This window comes from Carlito syrichta, unplaced genomic scaffold, assembly GCF_000164805.1.
Source record: "Carlito syrichta isolate Samal-C Ts95f unplaced genomic scaffold, Tarsius_syrichta-2.0.1 Scaffold305735, whole genome shotgun sequence".
Lineage (NCBI taxonomy): Eukaryota > Metazoa > Chordata > Mammalia > Primates > Tarsiidae > Carlito > Carlito syrichta.
Genome location: NW_007249831.1, coordinates 134267 through 140184, shown reverse-complemented (window position 1 = coordinate 140184; position 5918 = coordinate 134267). Strand labels below are relative to the sequence as shown.

The following is a 5918-nucleotide window of genomic DNA, read 5'->3' as shown; positions in this document are numbered from 1 at the left end:
CAGTACCCACAGGTGTCTCGTAGTGCCTGTTCCTTGATCATGTATCCAGGAAACATCTATTAAATAAATGATGAAAGGCCATTGATAACTATCTGGAGAAAAAAAAGGGGGGGAGGGGAGACTGTGTCTTCTTTAGCTTTGGATCTCCAGAGCTGTACTTCCAGTGTCACAGTTATTAGCCAGATTTGCCACTTTGTATTTAAATTATTTACAATTAACATAATTAAATGTTCAGTCTCTCATCACACTAGCCACTTTTCAAGTGTCAAATAGCCCTGTATTTACAATGCAGAAAGAACATCCCCATCTTCTCAAAACAGTCTTTGGGCAGCAGCTCTGACCTGGCACAAGGTCTCTTTGTTGAACATGTCTAAGTGGGATCCTGTTTACTACTGCTAAAATTCAAGATTGATGAGACTGGTGGTGAGATCTATCCATGACTCAGAGGATATGGGAAGTGAGACGTCCTCTATTTGATTTGAAAGTTTGCAAATGTGAAGAGCAACTGGTTGAAGGACTTTGACTCCGTGGAGTCCTGCTGAGTTCAGAGAAGCCAGAGGACAGAGCAGGTGTTGTTGTATGAGCCAGTATGGCCTCAAATTCATTAGGAAGAATGGATGAGTGCCTTTCTGAAATAACTTTCGTGCTGATATCTGTGTCTCTAAAGCTTGAATTGGTCATAGGAGATAGGATTCCAGCAGTGATGATGAAGACACTCCTGGTAGATCACAGCACTGGACAAAGGACACTCAGGAGTAGTGGAGTCGGTCTATGGTTTTGGAGAATGAGGGAAGGGGATATGATATCAGCAAATAAAGGGAATATATGTTATATTTAAATGTTAATGACATACATAAAATAACCTTAATGTCTATGGACTTTGAGTGTAGTGTGGGTAATAATGTTTTCCTGCTTTGCTACTCAAAGATTATCTTTCTCATGTGACCTGTTCTTTTCTGCCTCTGCCAGCACCAAACAAAAAGCCTGTTTTTTTGCTTGGTTATCAACTCTTGAGAGTGGAGCACAAGAACTTTTGGGTGAGTTTTGGGTTGATCTAACAATGCATGGCATCTGTGTGTCTAACTCTCTTATAGATACTCACAGACACTTGAACCTGGAGACGAAGTTCTTCTAGTGTGTGTCAGGTAGTGGATGAGAAGTAGATCCTCTTCCTGGTGCATTTTCATGTCTTGTAGCAGAAAGTTCACGTTTCTGTCCTTTCTGTTAACTCTTGGATTAATGACACTCCCATAGTTTAGTAACATAATGAATTAGTTCAAGTGTGACGCTCTTGTAACAAACTCAGTCACTTTCATGATAAGTTCTGGAGCTGAGATTTCCCCTCAGAGTCCTGAGGTGGGTGACAGGGCTAGAGCTTCATTACTGGGCACAACTCTGTCCCTGGAGGAGTAAATCCTCTCGAGTGGTTCCTTTCTCAAGGGCAGACTCATAAAAAATTTCAGCTGACAACTGTTGGGTGGTAACAATCAGACATTTGGGAAGAAGTGTTCAGTCCTAAGGAGCGGCACCATTTGTGGACACCATTACATCTTCTTCACCCTTTGTCTTGGAATAATCCCTTGGAGGAGAATATATTTTAGGTAGGGAAGAGAAATTTGGATGAGATTAGCCAAGTGCTAACAATTCCACTCAATCAGAATGTCAAGCCCTGTGGAGTGAAAGACTCCTGACCATTACCTTCCCTGTAGGTCTAGGATGGAGGCACAAGACCCATAGCGGGGTGTACTTTAGGTTTCAGGAAGCTCAGGGCAGTAAGTAATCTCCCCTTTTTTCTGCCCCCTTACACAATAAGTTCAACTGTGCCCTAATCTTCCCATGCGACTCTCAGCAGGTGACCAGGAAAGATTGCTTTTATTTTGGTGGAAAAAGAACTAATGAATGAGACTTAAGAGACATGAGAAAAATGGTTTCTGGGGCTGATGTACTGAGTTTCTTAGAACTACAGATTCCAAGGCTGAAGGAAAATAGCCTGTGTTGTGAGATGCTGCCAGCATTCCTCTGTGGATTACTTCAAATCTTACATCAGTAGGACCTCAGGTCACTCTGGGGTAGAGAAGAAAATATTTTTAAAAAGGAAAAAAGGAAGAAATCAATACATTCCATGTGCTTATATGCTGGATGAACATATCACTTTTAAAAGATAATAGTTAATTATGTTTTCATGTTAAAGAAATTGATCGAGCTTTGGGGGCAAGATGGCGATGGCATAGGTGAACTGGTGAGATTCTCTGAATGGACCAAGTCTGCATACTGCTGAATAGATAGACTATAAAGCAGAGGGAAAAGTGAACAAAGCCAGAAGACCCTCATAAGGAAGAACAGGTCATTGCAGAAGAGAAATAAAAGCAACCCCACCTTCCCCCAAAAACAGAATTGAAGAGGGGGAGGGAAAGAGGGAGAGGGAGAAAAATCTACAGAAATGAAGAAAAACCAAAAGAAGAGTATGGGTCTGTCCCAGACACCTGGGAGAGCAGACACTGAGAAATCTGACTTCGGAATGCAAACAATGAAAAGTCCCCAGAATGAAGGGTCTCAAACTGCAAATGTAGATATCAAAACAATAATGGAGAGATTAAAAAGAATTGAGGAGACACAAGCAGAAACTAGGAAGGAGCCGATATATGAGATAACAGTAATAAAGAATACCGTGAATGAAATAAATAACAAATTGATAAGCATGGAAAGCAGAATTACCCAAGCAGAAGAAAGAATCTTAGAGCTTTCATCCCATGTACTACAGTAATAGCCTGGAGTGCAGAGATGTGCAGAATCGCTGTATTGGTTGAGGTATCTTTGGATCCAGAAAAGTGGCTGGGGGCCCCAGATGCGGGATCCTTAAGTGAGTCTGAGTAGTAGTACAAGAGATGCTGAGCTGGGCTCCCTGGCTTCTGCTGGTACCAGGAAACCACGTAGCTACCAACACTGAAGCCACTGTTCAGAGTGCAGGAAAGTCTAGTGGTAGCTCCAGGAGATGCAGAGTAGGAGGCTGAGTCAGCACAAGCTGCGGGGAGAGAACCTGCAAAAACAGACATTTATGTGTGAGGAAGCAGAGACCAGGTTTATGTTTCTCAGAGATCTTAATCAGAAGAGACCAAAGCAGGATGGTTGGCTACCCAGGGACTCTATGGACAGTTTCTACCTGTGCAGTGAGTGAGAAGCATGAGAAGGAAGTTTGTCCAGGCCATGGTGGATACAGCTCTGGTCCCCACAGTAGGAGTGGGATGTCCCAATTCTCCTTTCATTTCTCACCCTCTGCAGAGGAGGGGCTGATCATGCAAATGTGTTTCCATTAAGTTACTGTCTAGCTCTCCCTTGAGCCCTGGGACTGTAGCTTAGCTCACATTGCACACTGAGAAAGAGAAGGGGTTTTGTCTTCCCCTGGGTAGGGCTCTGGGAGGAAACACCTGAGACACCATGACTTTTCCTGCTCTGGGGACACTGCCAGGCCAGAGAGGACTCAGCTGCTAACTCTTTATCAATGAGCACAGGGGTCAGGCCGGGGACCCAGACTCCTTGGAATGGTAATTGTGTGGAACAAGGCTGCCTTAATCAACCTCCTCAATGATGGGCCCTGAGGAAGCACCACCAGAGGGAGGAACTCCACCACAGGGAAACTCCTCTGACTTTCCTCCTGGCATGCTTCCTGAACTCTGGTACAGCTTGGTAATGATGGGTTTGCAGACTTTCTCCAGCTCTTTCTGCTGGTGTTCACATTCTTCCTTCTCTGCCATCTGATTCTTATCAAACCAGCTGATAATTTCATTACACTTGTCAAGAATCTTCTGTTTACCCTCACACTGATCTTGCCTTGAAGTTTCTCATGTTTAACAGTTGCCTTCATGTTGAATGCATAGGAGTCAAGTGAATCCTTGTATGACACCTTGACCCCCTGCTTCTCATCTTCAGCTTTGTACTTTCTCAGCTTCCTGGACCATATGCTCAATGTCTTCCTTACTCAAATGGCTTTTTTATAAGTGATAGCAATCTTATTCTCTTTTCCTGAACTCTTACTCACAGCAGAGATGTTGAAAATTCCATTGGCATCAATATCAACAGTGACTTCAATTTGAGGAACACCACGTGTGCAGGAGGTATGCCTGTGAGTTCAAAATTGCCAAGTAGGTTGTTGTCCCTGGTTATGGCATGCTCACTTTCATAAGCCTGAATGAGCACACCAGTTTGGTTGTCAGAATAGGTAGTGAAGGTCTGTGTCCACTTGGTAAGAATGGTAGTATTGTAGTGAATGAGGACAGCCATGACTTCACCAGCAGTTTCAATACTAAGGGAAAGAGGAGTGACATACAACAGCAGCAAATCTTGCACATTTTCAGATTTGTCTCCAGATAGGATGGCTGCCTGGATAGCTGCAACATAAACACCAGCCTCATCAAGACTGATGTTCTTATTCATTTCTTTTCCATTAAGAATCTTGTAGAAGTTTATGAATCTTGGGAATATGAGCAGAATCACTAACCAGGGCAATGTCATGGATCTGTGACTTGTCTAGTTTGGCATCTTGGAGGACATTCTCTACAGGATCCATGGTGCCATGGAACAGGTCAGCATTCAATTCTTCAAATCAGGCATGGATAATGGAAGAATAAAAGTTTATTACCTCATAGAGATAATTCATCTCAATACTGGCTGGGGTACTGGAAGAGAGAGTATGCTTAGCACATTCACAAGCACTATAGAAGCATCGGACAGCTCTCTTGTTCTCACTTATCTCCTTCTTATGCTCAGTTCTAAACTCAGCAATGAAATGGTTGATCACTCAGTTGTCAAAGTCTTCTCACCTAAGTGGATGTCTCCAGCTGTAGACTTGATTTCAAAGAATCTGTCCTCAATAGTGAGGATTGACACATCAAAAGTGTCACCTCCTAGGTCAAAGATCAGCATATTGCTTTCAGCTCCAACCCTTTTGTCTAAGCCATAAGCATAAGCAATCGCAGCAGTAGTTGGTTCATTGATAATTCTAAGTACGTTGAGACCAGTGATAGTTCCAGCATCTTTGGAGACTTAACACCGAGAGTCATTAAAGTAAGCAAGCACTGTGACCACAGCATTGGTAACAATCTTTCCAAGGTAGGCTTCTGTGATTTCCTTCATCTTTGTCAGAATCTTAGATGACACCTACTCTGACAGAAGCTTTTTGTCTCTCCCTTGTATTCCACTTGGGCCTTGTGCCTGCCAGTATCATTCATCACCATGAATGGGGAATGTTTTATACTAGACTGGACAACAGCATCATTAAATCTGCATCCAGTCTGATGTTTGGCATCACAAACTGTGTTAGTAGGGTTCATTGCAACTTGATTCTTTGCAGTATCGCTGATCAATTTTTCAGTATCAGTAAAGAGGACATAGCTTGGAATGGTTCGATATCCCTGATCATTGACAATTATCTCTATTTTTCCATTCTGGAAAACACTCACACAGAAGTAGGTGGTGCCACGGTCAATACCAACTGCAGGCCCCTTTAACATGGGAGCTCACATGTAGGCCTGATCCAGGGTATGACGAGCATGCATGAATCCCAGGAATCAATGCAGTTTTCAATGAGGATTACTATATTTTTACTTTGTATTCCAAGTCATATCTTGAGTGCATGTATATGATAAAGCCACCTCTCTGCCTAAAAATCTTCTACTGATTCTATCTCGGTCAACATTAAGCAAAGCTCTTTATCTTCACGATGATTTTTTTTCTGGGCCTGTCCATAGCTTCTTCCCTTGCTCCAACCTCATCTCTCCATTTGCACTTTGTGCCAAAGTCCAAGTGGGTTCCCCCATAAGGAGACTATTTAACTCTGGACCACAGTATTATGTCCTCTGTGGGTTCTTCAGAATCTCCTGCTCCACCCTGTTTCCTTCCTTCTGGTCCAGGCTAGTACATCA

The 5918-nt window shown here is 43.0% G+C and overlaps 1 pseudogene; it reads right to left on the bottom strand.

Moving 5' to 3' along the window:
- Positions 1-3566: 3566 nt before the first annotated feature.
- On the bottom strand, positions 3567-5507 carry LOC103264829 (annotated as a pseudogene).
- Between the last annotated feature and the right edge of the window lie 411 nt (positions 5508-5918).